The 21,593-nt window shown below is 35.6% G+C and overlaps 1 long non-coding RNA gene across 1 annotated transcript in view; it reads right to left on the reverse strand.

Moving 5' to 3' along the window:
* LOC110598054 (uncharacterized) overlaps positions 1 to 21,593 on the reverse strand; it is a 98,599-nt gene that overhangs the window by 76,030 nt on the left and 976 nt on the right. The gene's annotated exons all lie outside the window — the stretch shown is intronic.

Here is a 21,593-nt window from a genome sequence, read left to right on the forward strand (position 1 = left end):
CACCACATACCAACAAAGATGTTGTGTCCGCCAAGAACTAAGAAAAAAATAAATAAATGTTAAAATTCTCTCTCTCTGTCCCCCTCTGTCTCTCACTCTCTCTTTAATAAAAAAAAAAAAAAAAAAAAAAAAAAAAAAAAAAAAAAAAAAAAAAAAAAAAAAAAAAAAAAGACTGAACTTATTTGTGACAAAACACCTGAATTAACCAATTATTTTTCCAAGTGACTTTCATAAATGAAATTACTGAACCTTTACTGTTTATTTGTGAAATCACTCAAGCAGACTAGAAAACTTAAAGAATTTCATAAAAGTTCTCTATCCACTCCCAAACCACAGTTTGATGGAAACTTTAAAATGGAAAGTAGAGCACTTAAGATCTGTTTGCTTTATAATTATAGTTCAGGCAGAAAAAATAAAAAGAGAGTTCAATGTCAGGCAATAAATGGAAGCAAGCAATATGAAAGGTTCTTTATTAACTTAGAAGTATGTTGTATTGTGAAAAGATAAAATTTATAAAATCCTTGTAGACAAACTTCCAATAACATTTTTAAAGACATCCACATATGGTCCATAAAATAACTTACCATTTTTCTTCCATATAGTCAAAATTTTAGTGTCAAGACCAAAAAATATGTGATTAGACAACAAAGAAAATGCAAAACCAGAAACAAGAAAATATAACTTATTTTATAAAATAGAGAAATAATATTATATGTCTAAAAACAAAGAGCAAGTGAAACATTTCCATAAGTCTAAAAGCCAGACAAAAATAACCAAAGAACTTATTTTTAGAAAATTTTGAATTGGTTTTACTTTGTCAGGAAAATACTATATAAATAAGTAAATTCTTTCTAGTTTATATTTAATGTATACTAGAGCTACCACTTAGTCATCAAATTGAGCATCAAGAAAGACCAAATTATCCACTAATCTCTAATACTGCACTATAACCATATATCCACAGCACTTTTCACTTAAATTTTGTTTCTTAATCTAGAAACTAATTATCTATGGACTTGAATGATTAAAGATAAAGAAAATCCATGGAGACTTTTACAAATGTTTATATAATGAAGTAAAAAAATATGTTTGAAATTACCGAAATTTGTAATCAATTGGTATTTTGGATTGGATGTCTGAAATTAGTAACTCACATGAGATGGACATCACTATCATAGGGACACATGGTGTGATGCTACATAGTGTACAAGCAGAGAAATGAAAAGTTTTGCTGCAATTGTGTACAATCAATCAAAATGCATTCTGCTGTAATATTAACCTAATTAAAATTAATTAATTAATAAGAAAAAAGAGTATATTTAAATTTTTACTATGTAAAAAAGGATCATATGTTATAATCCTAGAATAATATAACTCAAAGTACTTTGTAGTTATAATTATTAACTTTTAATTAAAGAAAATACTACATTCATATTCATATGAATTACATTCATATTCATATTCTTATTTTCAGCATGAGTAACTCTGGCCTCATCCTTCCTTTTCATCCTGGTTTCTTAATTTTTCCAACATGGAAAACCATACCAGAGTTCTTTATGTTCCACAAACCCATCATACTAATGCTCCTGCAATTCTGCTACCTAGAAAATATGCTTCCCCTTCACTGCCTACAGAAATTTCCTTCTATATTTCCATGCCCAATTCCAACATCATCTCCTCTGTTAAGTCTTCCTAGAATCTTAGAATTATGTATTGGCTCTTCTTTGCTGTCAGAGATTTGGGCCAATATAATAAAAAATTATGATTTGATGTTCACATGTAACATACCTAAGTTACACTCGATGTTTCTTAATACTGCGATGTTTCAATCATCTTTTAGATATTAGCATAGTCTTGAAAAGAGAAAGGCAAGGAGAGAAAGAGGAAGAAGAACAGAGAGAGAAAAGAGCAATTAGATGTTCTAATAACTCCATTTATTTTCCCTTTCGAAAATTACTAAAAGCGCAAATAATCACATTTGGAAATCTATTAACTATCATCAACAATTCAGATATTGGAAGACTCAAAATATTTCATTTATAAATACAATACCTGGAACTGTAGCAGTGAAAAGTTGTATTGGTATTGCACAAACATCTGGTTATTACTGCTAATCTTTGGAGAAATAATTTCAGAGTTCCTACTTAAATGATATCAGTAAGATCTTGTTTGGTTTTGAGAAAACTTAAATTATTAGGGTGAACAGCTTTCTAATTAAATAATAAACAAAGCTTAAAGTTTATTAAAAAAGTTTATAGAAGAAAATTATACCATTATTAAAGAAAGAATTTCAAACAGAATCTAACATTTACTTGGGGCAACTGTTTCCCAGGAATGAATTGCTCCACACTAATGGGGTCAAAGACACGAGATGGTTCTCCAGAGGCCTTTATCTATTCAAAAGGACTTTCAAAATAAAGTGGGAGTCGAAGAGGCCAGGGAACAGTTCCTTCATGAACCAAATGAATTCTCAGAGTCCTAACATCTGTTTCAGTTTACATACTTTAAGTATGACTTTACACATGGAAATTAAACTTAGGCATCATGCCTAAGAAGCAGACTGTCTGCAAAAGAACTACGTGTACCATCAACAGCTGGAATTTGTATAGGTTCACATTCTACACAGCATAATATCCTGTGGCCCCATTCTCAAAGACCAAATGTCACAGAACATCATCCTAATGTTCATTAAACTTATAGTAGAGAGGGAGAAGACAGTGAAGAAGAGGAATTTGGTTGTAAAAACAGTTGGGAGGAGTTCTAAAATTTAAGATATAAGAGATGTTTTTGTACATAAAGATTAAACTCCAAAGATCTTTTTGAACTTCTTTATACTAATATATGTTCATTGTATAACATTCCACTAAACTTCTTCATTAATTAATTAGTCATTTACAATAATTTTACATTTGCTAAAAGGATAGTAAGAATTTCTAGTAGGCTGAAGGATAATGTGGACCTGCAAAATTAACAATGTACCTTTGCTGCCACCATGTGGTAAATCTGTATTTTTGCAGTTAAAGTACTAGTTTTTAAATAAGTTTCTGAAGTCATAATCATGAGCTCAAACCTTTGCTTTAAAGTGCTATGAAAGACTCAAGGAACATAAGATCTGTTCACAGATAGTTTACATGACAATGAATCAGTAACAAATTCACGCTAAATAAGAGCCAATAATGCAAGCATTGTATTATGGTATTTAGAAGAGTATATGTCTTGCTCCAAAGACCACACATTTTTAAGATTAAAACACAGGCAAGGAAACCAGCGGCCACCATCTTGGAGAGCTGAAGTAACCACCGCCACTCTTAATTGCAACAATAAAACATGTGCGTGTTGCTCAGCTCATCTCCCATACAGCGGGGAATTCACATAAAATCTCTCCTAGGCTCTCCGGGGGAGGGATTATCAGAGCAAGCCTGCATAAAGATGCTGGGAAAACTAGAGACACCCGACCTTCAACTCCCCCTCCCATCAGCGGGGAAAATGAAACCTGTATTGCCAGCGCAGGGGGGAAAGGCAAGCAGAAAAAATCAAAACAATAGAGTGGGGGTGTTCTCAATAGCCACCCTCCACCCCCAACAAACAGCAGGCCCAGAGTACAGTTTGAACTGCCGAGAGGCATTACTCAGGGGAAATCTGGTCTAGCAGGAGAAACCAGGACTAGCAGGAGAAACCAGGGGACTAGAGGCCAAGCCCTCGCGACTGGGTGGCTGTAGAATGCACACCCGCTGGTGAAACTCCACCTGCCGCCCGCACAACTGGGCAGCTAGAGATTGCCCGCCCACCAGCAACAGCCAGCCCATTGCCCCTGTGACTGGGTGGCTAGAGATCGCCCACCCACCAGCGACAGCCGGCCCATTGCCCCTGCGACTGAGCAGCTGGAAACCGCACGCCCGCCGGCAACCAATCGCATGCTGGCTGCCAGCGCGACTGGGCAGCTGGAGACCGCGCAGCCGCCGGCGTCCGGGAGCTCAAAACAACCAGAGACACTCCGGTCCCACCCCTCCATTCAGACACTCCAGTAAGGAGCCTGAGGCCCGCCATAGCAGAGAGGTGACGTCACTGGAGCTCGGCCGTCGGAATTCCTTCCCAGCGGAATCCACTTTAGCAAGCATAGTCTACCAACATAAAGGAGAGACAACAGAGATATAAAAAAAAAAACAAATTTATAGAAGAGAGCAGAAACACAGCAATCAAATAGAGCTGGAAAGTAGCGTGAACATCATGAAAAAACAAGGGAAAAAGGAGTACAAACAATGCAGGACAACTTAATTCTACAGGAGGACCTAGAAGCATCAGAAACAGGGATAGGTAAAGAACTCAAGGCATACCTAACTCAGATGGAAAGGAATATTAGAGAAGACATGAGACAGCAAGTCCAAGCAATAAAAGTATATTTTGAAAATGAATTAAACAAACAAATTCAAATGGCAAAGAATGAGCTTTACCAGGAGATAGAGATCTTAAAAAAAATTAAACAGTAATCCTAGAAATGCAGGAAACTATAAACCAAATTAAGAACTCAAACGAGAATATTACAAATAGACTAGATCAAGTAGAAGTCAGAACATCAGATAATGAAGACAAAGTTTATCAACTTGAAAAGAATATAGTCAACACAGAAAAGATGCTTAAATCCCACGAGCAATCTATTCAAGAAATATGGGATGTCATAAAAAAAACAAATTTGAGAGTCATCAGGATAGAAGAAGGCATAGAGAATCAAACCAAAGGAATGGAAAACCTATTAAATGAAATAATTCTAGAAAACTTCCCAGAGATGAAAGATGGAATGGATTGCCAAATCCTGGAAGCCTACAGGACCCCAAACATTCAAAACCGTAATAGACCAACTCCAAGACATATAATTATGAAGATAGCCAACATACAGAACAAGGAGAGAATATTAAAAGCTACGAGAGAAAGGAGGCAGATTACATTCAGAGGTAAACCAATTAGGTTAACGACTGATTTTTCATCACAGACTTTAAAAGCAAAAAGATCCTGGAACAATGTATTTCAAACGCTGAAAAATAATGGTTTCCAACCAAGAATACTGTATCCAGCAAAATTAAGCTTCAGATTTGACAATGAAATTAAAATCTTTCACGATAAACAAAAGCTAAAAGAATTCGCAGCCAGAAAACCAGCACTGCAAAGCATTTTGAGCAAAATACTACAAGAAGAGGAACTGAAAAATAGTGCCCAAAACTAACAGCAGGAGGTATCTCAGTAAAGGGGGAGGAAAGTAACCAAAAAGTAAAAACTAGCCAAACTAAAATAAATATATAAATAAACATGACTGGAAGTACAAATCATATTTCAATTGTAACCTTAAATGTTAATGGCCTAAACTCACCAATCAAGAGACATAGGCTAGTAACCTGGATCCAATAAATCCAACAATATGCTGCCTTCAGGAGACTCATATGATAAGAAAAGACATACAAAGGCTGAAGGTAAAAGGTTGAGAAAAATCATATCACTCACATGGCCCTCAGAAGCAAGCAGGAGTGGCCATACTCATATCGAATAAAATCAACTTCAAACCTAAGTTAATCAAAAGGGATGAAGAAGGACACTATATACTGTTAAACGGAACCATCCACCAACAAGATATAACAATTATCAATTTGTATGCACCAAACAATGGAGCTGCAACGTTCATAAAACAAACTCTCCTCAAGTTCAAGAGTCAAATAGACTACAACACAATAATTATGGGTGAGTTCAACACACCGCTCTCACCATTAGACAGATCCTCTAGACAAAAGCTGAATAAAGAAACTATTGAACTCAATAGCACAATCAATAACCTAGATTTAACCGACATATATAGAATATATCAACCATCATCAAATGGATACACGTTCTTCTCAGCAGCACATGGATCCTACTCAAAGATAGACCATATATTATGCCATAGGGCAACTCTTAGTAAATATAAAGGCATGGAGATAATACCATGCACCATATCTGATCATAATGGAATGAAACTGGAAATCAATGATAAAAGAAGGAAGGAAAAATCCTACATCACATGGAAAATGAACAATATGTTACTGAATGATCAATGCGTTACAGAAGACATAAAGGAGGAGATAAAAAAAATTCATAAAGACAAATGACAATACAGACACAACATACCGGAATCTATGGGTCACAATGAAAGCAGTTTTAAGAGGGAAATTCATTTCTTGGAGTTCTTTCCTCAAAAAAAGAAAAAACCAACAAATAAATGAACTCACACTACACCTCAAAAACCTAGAAAAGGAAGATCAAAACAAGAGCAAATGCAGTAGAAGACAAGAAATAATTAAAATTAGAGCAGAAATCAACAAAATTGAAACAAAAAAATTGAAAAATTGAAAAAACTAAAAGTTGGTTCTTTGAAAAAATAAATAAGATCAACAGGCCCTTAGCCATGCTAACGAAGAGAAGAAGAGAGAGGACTCAAATTACTAACATACAGGATGAAAAAGGAAATATCACAACAGACACTACAGAAATACCAAAGATAATTAGAAAGTATTTTAAACACTATATTCCAATAAAATAGAAGATAGTGAAGATATCAATAAATTTCTTAAGTCATATGATCTGCCCAGATTGAGTCAGGAGGATACACACAATTTAAACAGACCAATAACAAAGGAAGAAATTGAAGAAGCCATCAAAAGACTACCAACCAAAAAAAGCCCTGGACCGGATGGGTATAAAGCGGAGTTTTACAAAACCTTCAAAGAGAATTAATACCAATACTTTTCAAGCTATTTCAAGAAATAGAAAAAGAAGGAGCTCTTCCAAATTCATTCTATGAGGCCAACATCACCCTGATCCCAAAACCAGACAAAGACACTTCAAAGAACGAAAACTACAGACCAATATCTCTAATGAACTTGGATGCAAAAATTCTCAATAAAATCCTGGCGAATCGAATATAAAAGCATATCAAAAAAATTGTACACCATGATCAAGTAGGATGCAAGGCTGGTTCAATATACGGAAATCAACAAATATTATTCACCACATCAATAGACTTAAAGACAAGAACCATATGATCATCTTGATAGATGCAGAAAAAGCATTTGACAAAGTACAGCATCCCTTTAAGTTCAAAACACTAGAAAAACTAGGGATAACAGGAACTTATCTCAACATTGTAAAAGCTATATATGCTAAACCTCAGGCTAGCATCATCCTAAATGGAGAAAAACTGAAGGCATTCCTTCTAAAATCTGGAACAAGACAGGGATGCCCTCTATCACCACTTCTATTCAATTTAGTTCTTGAAACACTAACCAGAGCAATTAGACAGACAAAAGAAATTAAAGACATAAAAATAGGAAAGGAAGAAATTAAATTATCGCTATTTGCGGATGACATGATAATATATTTAACAGACCCAAAGGGTCTACAAAGAAACTGCTAGAGTTAATAAATGAATTCAGCAAAGTGGCAGGATATAAAATCAACACGCATGAGTCAAAGGCATTCCTGTATATCAGCAACAAAACTTCTGAAATGGAAATGAGGAATACCACTCCATTCACAAATTCCTCAAAGAAAATAAAATACTTGGGAATCAACCTAACAAAAGAGGTGAAAGATTTATACAATGAAAACTACAGAACCCTAAAGAGAGAGATAGAAGAAGATCTTAGAAGATGGAAAAATGTACCCTGTTCATGGATAGGCAGAACTAACATCATCAAAATGGCGATACTACCCAAAGTTCTCTACAGGTTTAATGCGATGCCAATTAAAATCTTGTAGAAATAGATAAAGCAATCATGAAATTCATATGGAAAAACAAAAGACCCAGAATAGCAAAAGCAATTCTAAGCAGGAAGTGTGAATCTGGAGGTATAGCGATACCAGAGTTCAAACTGTACTACAAAGCAACAGTAACAAAAACAGCAGGTGTACCAAAACAGGCAGGTGCACCAATGGTACAGAATAGAGGACACAGAAACCAATCCACAAAATTACAATTTTCTTATATTTGATAAAGGGGCTAAAAGCATGCAATGGAGGAAGGATGGCATGTTCAACAAATGGTGCTGGGAAAATTGGAAATCCATATGCAACAAAATGAAACTGAATCCCTTTCTCTCGCCATGCACAAAAGTTAACTCAAAATGGATCAAGGACCTTGATATCAAATCAGAGACACTGCATCTGATAGAAGAAAAAGTTGGCTATGATCTACATACTGTGGGGTCTGGCTCCAAATTCCTCAATAGGATGCCCATAGCCCAAGAGTTAATAACAAGAATAAATAAATGGGACTTATTTAAACTAAAAAGTTTTTTCTCAGCAAGAGAAACAATAAGAGAGGTGAATAGAGAGCCTACATCCTGGGAACAAATTTTTACCCTTCACACTTCAGATAGAGCCCTAATATCCAGAATATACAAAGAACTCAAAAAATTAAACAATAAGATAACAAATAACCCAATCAACAAATGGGCCAAGGACCTGAACAGACACTTCACAGAGGAGGACATACAATCAATCAACAAGTACATGAAAAAATGCTCACCATCTCTAGCAGTCAGAGAAATGCAAATCAAAACCACCCTAAGATACCATCTCACTCCAGTAAGATTGGCAGCCATTATGAAGTCAAACAACAACAAGTGTTGGCAAGGATGTGGGGAAAAGGATACACTTGTACATTGCTGGTGGGACTGCAAATTGGTAAGGCCAATTTGGAAAGCAGTATGGAGACACCTGGGAAAGCTGGGAATGGATCCACCATTTGACCCAGCTATCGCCCTCCTTGGACTATTCCCTGAGGATCTCAAAAGAGCGTACTATAGGGATACTGCCACATCAATGATCATAGCAGCACAATTCACAATAGCTAGACTGTGGAACCAACCTAGATGCCCTTCAATAGATGAATGGATAAAAAAAAATGTGGCATCTATACACAATGGAGTACTACGCAGCAATAAAAAATGAGAAAATCATAGAATTTGCAGGAAAATGGATGGCATTAGAGCAGATTATGCTAAGCGAAGCTATCCAATCCTTAAAAAACAAATGCCAAATGTCTTCTTTGATATAAAGAGAGCAACTAAGAACAGAACAGGGAGGAAGAGCATGAGGAAAAGATTAACATTAAACAAAGACGAGTGGGAGGAGAGAAGAGAAAGCATATGGAAATGGTAGGAGACCCTCAATGTCACACAAAATTACATAGAAGAGGATGTGAGGGGAAAGGGGGGGGAAATAAGGGAGAGAACTGAACAATAGCAGATGAAGTAGAGAGGGATGATGGGTGGGGAGGGGAGGGGGGATAGTAGGGGATAGGAAAGGTAGCAGAATACAACAGTCACTAATATGCCATTATGTAAAAATGTGAGTGTGTAACCGATGTGATTCTGCAATTTGTATTGGGGTAAAAATGGGAGTCCATAACCCAATTGAGTCAAATGTATGAAAGATGATATATCATGAGCTTTGTAATGTTTTGAACAACCAATTAAAAAAAAGAAAAAAAAACACAGGCAAGTCGAACATCCATATGCATAGACCAAGAGTTATTGTATAATTGGATGACAATGAATGTCAGAGAAAATTTTAATTGCCTGTGTGGAAAACAGGAGGGTACATGAGAATGGGTATAGAAGAAAACATAAGTTTAATAGTTGTTAGAAAGGGGTTAGACATACAGAATGAAGGTGAGAGAGCATTTCAGGTGGCCATAATGTTAAAAAGTATAAATCTAGAATTGTGCAATGTTCAGGGAAAATCTAGAGTGGATTTTATGGAGGAAAGAAAATATTAAGTCAAGACAACTTATGAAGGGCCTTTACTTCCAGATCATCATGGGAATGACCCTAGATATGGGACTCATTGATTCAACGTATGCATTTTTTTCCATGATAGACATAATCCCTCTGCCACCTGGATATCTATGAATTTTTATGAAAATGATTTATTTTACAATAATCCAGTAGCTTGACCCTCTCCCTAAGTAAGCAACTTCGGGTTCCAGATCCCTGAAACCAAAGTCAATCAATGAATCATTGCCAAGTCTCCAGGAGAAAAATAAATAAATAAATATTTAAAAGGATAAAGACTGGGCCCAGGAAGATGTGAGAGTTTCTTCCTGGTATTTCAGAGAACTGTTTTGAGAAGATGGTATGTGCACGGCAGTGAAGAACTTCAACAAAGGAGCAGGAAAAGGAATTCAAACTCATGGGGCCTTACACAGCAGGCTATAATGTAATTTCTATCAGGGAAGTGCAGGATTAGGCAAAGGACTGAAGATTTAAGACAGATTCAAGGTGAGTGAGACTCAGATGTCCCAGCAAAAGTAAATATCCTAGGATTGGTTCCAATCACACAAAATATTTGATGAAAATTATTTTAAAAAGGAAGCTTTAATGTGGGTCATATGTGATTGAATGCTATATTCTTCTGTTTTTTAAAATGGAGTCACAGAGCACCAAGAGGTATAAAGCATCAACAGAACAATATTCAAATAGTAGCTTCTCAATCTTCATGTGTGAAATCATGACAGAAATTTGTATAATGTGCCCTCAAGAGGGAAAACAGTAACTCCCAAAAAGATGCAATAAAATTCATACTGTAATTGAAAGCATTTTCCTAATTGTAATATAATATGCACAGATGTTGCTAATCATTACAAAAATAGTTCTTTACCTTAATATTCAGAATAGCAACAATTTACCTTTATTCTTCTCCAACTTCCTTATTGCTTCCTGGGATCTTAAAGATTCCTAAAAAATTTTATACTAGAATCTTCTGCTGCTAGGTAGCCACCACTTAGTCCAAAGACACAGCAATATTAAATATTTAAATCTTTCTTGATTCTTCATTTTCTGAGTAAGAAAAATTCATAGGCATAGCTCAAGCAATCCTGCCTCAGTTTCCTCAATGCCATGTTTTATAAGGGACATCCAGGATGCTCCTTGAGCATCCAGGAGCTTTTTATCTCTAAGAAATTCTGTAATCATCCCCCACAGACACCAGGGGACAACCATAATACAATACATGCCCCACCACAGACCTGCTAAATTGGAATATCCTATCTTGCCTCTTTGGTGACACATGACCTCACTTAAAAACCTGTAACTTCAGTATCTAAATCCTTGTGTCCTCAGTTTCAGTTTCTATATCTCAAATTCTTAGGTGGGAGGATCTGATTGGCTCCTTGGTTCAGAGACCCTCTATAATTAACTGCACCTTTGGAGAATTTCTCTGACTGGTTTCCAAAGAGAACTGCTTCTAAGATGATGCCTGAGGATTTGAGATTTAAAAATTATAACTTAAATTCACCTTCATGTTTACCTCATCCACATCTCATCTGGAAGGTGCAGGGGCTGCCCTGCTTAAGAGCCCCATGTCCCACAAAAGATATTATCTCTTGCAACAACTCCAAAGGCATTGCTTCCAGGGTTCACATACATGGTATACTAAGTTATTCAGGAATTAACACCCTTAGAAAAATCAAAATTATAGCCTCTGCATCAGATATTTGTGGGACCTTTACAGTGCCTTCCCGTCCAGATGTAATTTATCATTCAGGAGTCATTTATCATAGGTAACATAGTGGATATTCTATCTTTATCTGGTTTCCAGTGGAACAGAGTTAGAGAGTTAACTAAAAGTCATATACTTATGATAGAAAGGGAAAGGACTTTCTTAATTCTTTACCCACATTCCCCATGATGAGTTCTTTAAGGTGCTTTCTGGCACTGACAGGTTTGATTTGAAATTTCTCTCAAAAAGGAAAACATGAACCACAGCAAGACTGGAGTTGGGCAAACTCTATCACCTGTGTTGGACCCATATCCCAATTCTCCTGTCCAAAAACGTTTAAGGAATATCTTAGCTGCCCAGGAAAGATTATTGCCCAAAGGAGTATGAAACAAAGGAAGCCAGACTGAACAGAGATTCAGCTGCACCCTAGGAGAAAAGTTTCCCAGGACTGACAAGGATTTTAGGACCTGATATTATGATTTAGATGTGAGATATCCCCCAAAAGCTCATGTGTGCGACAATGTAAGAAGGTTCTGAGGAGAAAAAAAAAAGGGGGTTGTGAGAGTCTTAACCCAATCAATGATTAATCCCCTGGTAGGGATTAACTAAACCATAACTGAAGTGGTAAGGTGTGACTAGAAGAGGTGGGAAGTGGGGGCATGGCTTTGGGATGGGGAGAGAGAGAGAGAAAGAGAGAGAGAGAGAGAGAGAGAGAGAGAGAGAGAGAGAGAGAGATCATCCCAAATGGAGACCTCTCTGCCTTCTGATCATAATGTGAGCTGTTTCCTTCTGCCACACTCTTCTGCCCTGATGTTCTCCTTCACCTCACAAGCCCCAAGGAATGCAACCAGCATTCTATGGACTAGGACCTCTGAAACTATGAGCCCTCAAACAAACTTCTCCTCCCCTAAAGTTGTTCTGGTCAGACCTTTTAGTCACAGCAATGAAAAAGCTGACTAAAACACCTGAAAATCAGAACAGTGGTTTCCAATAGAAATTCCATTTCAGGCTATTCCTCCTTGTCCTCCAAAAAGTGCTTGTGCAGTACAATTAGAAAAAAAAAAAAACTGCATTGCTACCACAGTCTCGTATAATGCTACTTAGAGATTACTGAAGGCATCAGAGAAAACTGTTCCCTAAAGGATATAACAAAGAAACATCAATGGGACAGCAGTGACCAGAGCAGAAGAGCAATTCAACTATAGGCAGAGGCTTTGATTATAGAAAGTCTCAACTCCTACTCCTATGTATGCCTGGGAAAAAGAGACCTCACCAAGAATGCACAAACTGGGGGATGGGTTGGGAGGATACATAATAAGGAGGGAAACCTCTAAAAAAGATCAGATTTCCTCTGTGAGGCTATGGACTCTGGAAGATTGTATTTTTCCAATGACAGACATGAAAGTCTCCTGCCTACAGGATTTTCTATGAGGTAATGTTACCACTCCTCCCACTGAGAGGTAAGTCCATTTCCCCTGTTTGAAACAGGACAGGCTGTGATTATTCTGAAGTCTCTAGCTACAATGGTGAATGCATCTATTTTTCCTTGCATTTCTATCAGGGTTTGCCTTTTGTGTTTTTATGATAAACTGTTAGATATGTACACATTAAAGATTATTAAGTCTTCCTGGAGAACTGGTCTCCCTATTATTCTTTATAATTTTTCTTGAAGTTTGCTTTGTCTGAAATTAATAGAGTAACTCAAGCTTTCTTTTGATTAGGAATAAAATAATATATATTTCTCCCTTTCTCTCTTTACTTTTAATCTATCTGTCTTCATATTTGTAGTGGGTTTCTTATAGGCAATATATACTTAGGTCTTGTTTCTTGATCCATTATTAACATTGTTTTTCAACTGATGCACTGAGACCACTGAAGTTTAGTTATTATTTATATAGTTGGATTAATATATAACATATTTGTTATTATTTTTATTCCTTACCTTTGTTCATTCTTTCTTTTTTGTTTATTAGACTTCACTTGTTTTTTGTTTTCTTATTTTAAATTGAGCATCTGATGATTCTGTTTTCTTTTCTTTTTTAGAATATTGGGGGTTTTTTGCTATCTTTCCCCATGGTTGCCTCTGAGTTTGCAATATATATAGTGCATATATATTACATATATACATATTATATATATATGCATATATACATATACTACATATATGTGTACTATATATATATATATACACACACATTAATCCACATCCACTTTCAAATAATAATACTTCATAGATAGTCCAAGTGCTTCATAACAAAGTATCTTCCCTCCCATGCTTCATAACATTTCTGTTATTTATTTCATTTATCCATAAGTTGGAATTATCCAAAACTCAATGATTATTGCAATATATTATTACTTAGAAAGAACTGTTATGTTAGCCCAATTAAAAATGACAAAAATAAAATATATTTCACTTATCCTTCTCTAACACTCTTCCTTTTTATGTAGCTCTTAGTTTCTAAATTATCTTCTTTTTTCTCATTTAAACTTACTTTTTTAACTGATACTGCAAGTTGGGTCTATTGGATCAAATTCCCACCATTTTTGTTTGTTTAAAAAAGTTTTTATTTCTTCATCATTTTAGAAAGATAATTTCACTGGATACAAAATCTTAGTTGTTTTTCTTTCAATATTGTAAATATTCATTCCACTGTTTTTTGTTTACATGGTTTCTGAAGAGAAGTTCAATGTACTTATTGTTCTACATACAGGTAAAGTGGTTTCTTTCCTCTTGCTTCTTTAAAGATTTTTTTCTTTGCCTTTGATTTTTCTAAAGTTTGCTTATGATACCACTTCATATAGATTTTTGGTATTTATTCCTCCTGGTGTTCTCTGAACTTCTATGATCAGTGATTATTCATCATTAACTTTGAAAATTCTCAGTCAAAATATTACAATTACTTCTTCTGTTCCTTTCCTTCCTTCTCCTGCTAGTATTACCACTAGACATTTTAAACCTTTTAAAATTGCCTCAAAGTTATTAATTTTCCCTCTTTTTTGTACTATTTCCTTTTGCATTTCAATGTTTGAAGTTTCTATTGACTATTCAAGATAACATACATTTTCCTGGAAGTATCCAGTCTACTGATGAGCCCATCAAAGGAATTATTCATTTCTGTTACAGATGTAGTTTTCCAGCATTTCTTTTTGATTCTTTCTTCAAGTGTACAACTCTCAGCTTACATTATCCACATGTCCTTGCATGTCATACACTTTTTACATTAGAGACCTTAACATAAAATTTCCTGTTTTATTCACAAGTCTGTATGTTCTAACTTCCTTTCTGTTCCTTAGTTTAATGACCTGAATCTAAGGTGACTGAAATAACATATTTCACTGGGTTTGGTGGTATACACCTGTAATCCCAGAAATTCAGGAGGCTGAGGCAGGTGGATTGCAAGTTCAAGGCTAGCCTAGACAACTTATCAAGGTCCTGTCCCAAAATTTTTTTAAAAATTAAATATGAAATTACATTTCATAGATTTTCAACCTGTCATCTGTAAACCTATAGTTATATCGTTACATAGCACTGAAAGAGGTATATTCTCCAATTATGATACCTTCTTTTAAAATATTTATTTGAATTCCTGATTCAGTTATCTTATACTGATAATAAATTGACACAAAATTAAGTGGTATAAAGTAATAACCAGTACCTTATTTATAATTTTAAGGCTCTATAATATGTGCAGAGCTCAATAGAGATGCTCAGTGTGGTATTAGCTAGGTTTGACTGAAGCTGAAAGATCCAAGATGACTTCCTTCATGTCCTGAACCTTGGTGTTAGGTATCAGCTGGGTTCCTCAGTTCTCTTCCATGTGGTAGCCCTCCTTACATCATTCACTATTCTAGCCCCCAAAAGACATATAACTAAAATCAGAAATGAGAATGGGACATTATTGCTGGCCTTATTGTTACAACTTTTGTGTCAATTAAGATGATTATGTGGGGTTGTCCATCATTATATTAGTATGTTATTAATTTTCATATATTGAATTAAATTAATTAAAATTACTACAGAATATAGTGAACAATTGTAAGCACACAAACTAGATAAACTAAATTAAATGGACAGGTCCTTAGAAACATACAAATTACCAAAACTATCTAAAGAAGAAATAAAGTATTCTAACAAACTTGTAACAGGTAAATAGATTGAATCAAGAATCACAAAGTTAGCAATAATAAAAAATCTAAAAAGACATGGTTTACTGGTGAAGTCTGCCAAATATTTTAAAGAATTAACATCAATCCTTCTCAACCTCTTCCCCCACAAAAAAATAATAGGAGGGGAAAATTCCTAATTTATTCTATGAAACCAGAATTATGCTGATACCAAAGCCATACAAAGGCACTACAAGAAAACTATAGACCAATATTCCTTATAAATATAGGTACAAAAATCTTTGACAGTTGGCTTGCATCTGTAGTCCAGCTACATGAGAAGCTGAGGCTAGAGGAAGGAGCAGGCCTAGGAGGCCAAGGCCAGATTGGGCAATACAGCAAGATCCCATGTCAAAAAGAAAAACAAAACAAAACAAACCCTTTAAAAAACACTAGCAAACAAAATCCAGGAGCACATGAAAATTATGGAACACAACTAAGTACAATTTATTCCAGAAATGCAAGGATGTTTCAATATATGAAAATTTATAACATACTAATAGAATGATGAACAACCCCACATAATCATCTTACTTGACACAGAAAAGTCCTAACAAAATCCAACATCATTTCATGAATAAAGCACTCAATAAACTAGAAATAAACAGGAACTTCTTCAACATGATAAATAAGATTTATGAAATCCTAGCAGCTTGGGAGGCTGAGGCAAGAGGATAGTGATTTCAAAGCCAGCTTCAGCAACAGCAAGGCACTAAGCAACTCAGTGAGACCCTGTCTCTAAATAAAATACAAAATAGGGCTGGGATGTGGCTCAGTGGTTGAGTGCCCCTGAGTTCAATCCCTGGGTAGCACCTCACCAAATATATATATATATTTTTTTTTTCATGAAATACCCACAACTAACATAAAACTCAATGGTGACAGACTGAAAACTTTCACCTAAGATCAGGAACAAGAAAAAGATGCTCATTTTCTTCACTGATATTCAGTAATGTACTAGAAGATCTAGCCAGAGATATTAGGCCAAAAAATAAATAAAAAGTATACAAAAGGTAAAGTAGTGAAACCAACTCTATTCACAGATGATGTGCTCTTATACATTAAAAAATCCTATAGAATATACACACACACACATTAGAGTTAATAAATGAATTCATAAAAGTTGCAAGACATGAGTCTACAAAAATCAGTATTTCTATAGATTTGCAAAAGGGGAAAATAGGAAGCAGCTGATTGATGGGCACAGAATTTTCTTTTAGGGTGATGAAAATATTCTAGAACTACAGAGGAACTGTGGCTAACCAAAATTGTGAATGTACTAAATATCACTAATAGTAAATTTTATAGGTTTTTTAACTACAATTTTTAAAAAGCAAAAAAGCTGATGCCCAAGTGGCATTGTAAATCAATTACATGAGACTCTCTAGTGGTAGAAATAGGTTTCATTATTTTCCAACATCCTATAAGTAGTTCCTATGTTATCACAATTAACTACTTATTTGTAAAGACAATTCATTGAAGGTTGATATGAATAGCTAAAATATCTTTCAGAGATACAACTGGTAAAAGTACCTTATTAAGTACTTAAATGTATAGTATTTTGCATAAGTTTGTTTTTTCCAGATAGAGTTTGCAAGTCTACTTAATAGTTATTAGTTTGCATAGTTGTCATGAAGATGTGATTGGATGGTGAGGGGAATGCTTTATGAAGACTTTCTTCATTGCCTGGTGTTCAGATTGAGATATGCATGTGCTACAGTTTGAATGTGGGTAGTGTCTCCCAAAGATACATATTTAAAGAGTTGACACCGTGGCAGTGCTATTGAAGTGCTGTGAACCTTTGAGACTTGGGATCTAGTCACTAGGGACATGCCCTCTTGGAAGAAATTGTGGGATCGCAGTCTTCCTACCACTGCTTCAGTTTAAGAGGTAAGTAATTAGCTTCACCTCACAATGCCACCATGATGTGCTGCCATCACAAGAAACTCAAACAAATGGGGATGCCTAATCTTGGACTTGAACCTCCAGAACCATGAGCCAAAACAAATCTTTACTTCACAAGTAGCATATGCCATGTATTTCATTCTAGTGATTCAAAACTAACACAGAGGGTCTAAGAGTTTAATTCAAATTTTTTAATTTTGAGGTGTCATTTTGATATTCCAAGAAAAAAAATTCCAGAATAACAATGAAAATTCTCCTTTGCAGTGATACTTGCCAACTTAAGTACAATCCTTGGGCCAAATCCCACCTAACAGACTATTCTTATATGGCCTTAAGGTAAAAATGATCTTTATCAACTTAAAGCATTGTAAAACTAACAAAGAACATGCAATAGAGAATATATATGAACCAAAAACTTAAATATTTACTATCTGGCCTTTTATAAAAATAAGTTATCAACCCCAGCCTTGTTACTTAGGTTTTCTCAGGGAGGTTCAAATGTCCCTTCCTATATAGTGTTTCATTTCTCCTTAAGTGTGTCATCAATTTTCATATACATATTTATTTTCTCTTACTCACAGACCTACAATGCAGTTGCTGCAAAAACTGGGACTTTGTTTAGTTCAATATTGACTCCTCAGCACCAAGTACAGTGAAAGGCACTCAAAAGATATTAGTTGAAAAACAATATAATATTAAGGTACTATCATTCATCCTGTGACCAAATATACAGATTCTTGTGAAATTTTGTTGTTACTGAAATATTAATTTCTATATTTTAATATAAATATTAATATTGATTTTAATATCTAATAATATTAATAAAATATTCTATATTTTATTTCACACAAGTTGTCTTCCAAGTTTTGTGTCTGAACATCACTGTAGTCCCTCACAAGTCATAAATGGAAGAAAGGGTAACTTAATAACAACTACATCTTATAGGGTAGTCATATTGTATGAATCAGGAGATAACACTAACAGGAAAACCAGCCAGATATGACATACACTGTACAGAGATGCATTAATTATATTTATTAAAAATGTAATATGTAACATTGACTGAATTTCAGCACAGTATAGTGTTCTACTGATGCTATATGTGAAAGGCTGTTAATATTTTTTCCAAAAGTAGCAGAAATATTTATTTTAAAATTCTAAGATATTTAATTATAATAACATTAAAGTATTGTGTGAGGCAGATATACACTGTACAGCATCAGTTTCTTGTTAATTGTATTTCATTTGCACTGCTGACAAATTTTTTAAAATACATGTGAATTTTGGGGTTCTCTGTTCCTTCACCTAAAATAAAAATTTTTAAAAAAATAGCAGCCATAAGGTCTAGAAACAAAGACAAAAAGTACATAATAAATGCTATTGATATTACAATACATGATATGTTCGATAACATCAAATGATATATTATACATATTATATATCAAAATGACAGTAGGAACCATCCTTGTTTAAGTTTTACAGGAAATGTATCTTAAATAGAGGAAAGACATTTGTCTTAATTCCTGGGTGGTACTATGAGGGCCACAGTTCCTTGGATGTTCCCATAGGTTGGCCTTTTGGAGTTGGTTTTACCTTTGCAATAACTGTTCTCTTCACCTAATTATAAACAGGTGGCCATTCACAATAGTGTCTGTCTAACCCACCAAATGTACCTTTGGACTTTTGGACCAGCTTTCCAACTGTGCTATGAGAAAACGCAGCTCTTCCAGATTGACACAAACTTAAGTGTTGGGCTCTGTCAGTATATAGCCTTAGCATCCACTCACCACAATCAATTCAAACTATTCGTCCTTTGCCAAGGCCATTTTCAATCAATAAAAAGTAAACTGAGAGGTGCTGGGATTGTGGCTCAGAGGTAAAATGCTCGCCTAACATGCATGGGGCACTGGGTTTGGTCCTCAGCACCACATATGTAGAAAATAAAGATACTGCATCCACCTATAACTAAAAACTAAATATTAAAAAAAGTAAACTGTGAGAAAATGGAAAGAATCAAGTAGAGAGAGTGTAAATCCCTGGTAACATTAGAGAACCATGGCACTAGCCCTGTCTGTTTGTTATCTGACAAAAATACCTGATAAAAAATAATGGACTGGGGTTGTGGCTCAGCAGTGGAGCACTCGCCTCTCACTTGCGAGACCCTGGGTTGGAGCCTCAGCACCACATAAAAATAAATAAGTGAAATAAAGGTATTGTGTCCAACTACAACTAAAAAATAAATGTGAAAAAAATAAGATACTATAAGTTAAGCAGCTGTAGGGGGATTTGGTTTCTCAAAGATCATGCAAAAAGAACTCAAAACACAAATGATTTACCTTTCTGGACATTTCAATAGATTAGATTCCTGTGTGAAAATAATCCTCCCAGAGGTTGATGGATCTAGCTAGAATTTATTCATATCAGAATTTCTGATTTGGGGTACAGGGAGAATGGAGATTGAACCCGGGTATGGTCTACCACTGAGTTACATTCCTGTCCCCCTTCTTAAAAAAAGTTTATTATTTTAATACATATTTTCTTAGTTGTAGATGGACACAATGCCTTTATTCTTTATCTTTATGTGGTGCTGAGGATGGAACCCAGTGCCTCACCTGTACTAGGAGAGCACTCTACCACTAAGCCATATCTCCAAAGCTTTATTATTTTATTTTTTGAGATAGGGTCTCCTTATAGTACAGGCTGGCCTTGAACTTTTGATCCTCCTGCCCCAGCCTCCAGAATTGCAGGGATTAGCCACCATGACTGGATTCTGATTCTTTAAGCAAAATTTACCATGCCCTAAAACAACTGAAGCCCATACTGATTTGACTGAGTCTCTTTATTTTATTCCTTCACTCAGTAATAAGCCTACCTCAATTTTCAAACTATCCAAGAAAGTTAAAAGCACTGGGCAAAAACAATATTTAAGACTGTGGACTCAAAACTGACACTTTGTGGCCCTCCAATTATACCAAAGCACATCACAATTATGGGAGGCAGGGGACCTCTGCAGCTCCCAACTAGGTCTAACTTCCAAAATAATGCTTTGAATATTTCCCACATATTGACCTCCTTAGCAAAAAAGTAAATTTATCCCTGTTTTTTTTTTTGTTTGTTTGTTTTGTTTTGTTTTGTTTTTTTGCAGTGGTCATGTCTGAAGATGAAGCCAGAATTAAGCAGTCAGTATAGATAGGAAATCAAGTCAGGCCAATTTTGAGTGAGTTTGGCAAGTTGGAGACACTCCCCTGAGGGATTGAAATGTTACAAATAACCTGTCCCAGGAATTGCCCCTTCCTATGGGGAGGTAGATGGTTGTTAATGTGTCCTTGGCTGCACCATCCTGTCATTCCTGCTTCAGCCCACCAGTTTTCCACCTTTGGCCAGCCCACAGAGCATTCGGGGCCTAGTACACTAATCAGGAAGAAGAAAGGTGGAAGAGGGTAGGAGAACAAAGGAAGCCTAGAACATATTAAAAGGGCAGAATACCTTGCTTTTGGGGATACCTGGACACAAGCTATGGCTCCCTCCCCGCTCCCAGCAGAAGTCTGTTACCCCTTTTTAAATAAACCCTGCTTTACATGCTTGCCTCAGAGTGCTTCTCTTGAAAGGTTAATAAAATAGGTACTTGTCACTCCGTTTCTCTATATGCTTAACAAAACACTGTTGAAATCTTAAGAACTGTTTGCTAATCTTGTTCTCAAAAATGTGCTGTCCCTAACTGTGGACTGTTTGCTAATCTTGTTCCCAGAATGAGCTGTCCCCAACTGCCAAACTACAAAATGTAACTTCTCTCGCTGCCCTCTCCATGGAAAGTATATAAGCTCTGCTCAAGCTGTTCTCAGGGCTCTATCTCTCTTTGCTATAGAGATAGCCCTAGCATGCTGGTATCCAAATAAACCCACCCTTCTGCTTTTGCATAAGACAGTCTCTTGTGGTCTCTTACTCCGACGTTTCGCCGGACCCTTACATTCTAATGTTCAGACTTCAACATTTGAGGG

Source organism: Ictidomys tridecemlineatus, chromosome 7, assembly GCF_052094955.1.
Source record: "Ictidomys tridecemlineatus isolate mIctTri1 chromosome 7, mIctTri1.hap1, whole genome shotgun sequence".
In the NCBI taxonomy this organism is placed as follows: Eukaryota; Metazoa; Chordata; class Mammalia; order Rodentia; family Sciuridae; genus Ictidomys; species Ictidomys tridecemlineatus.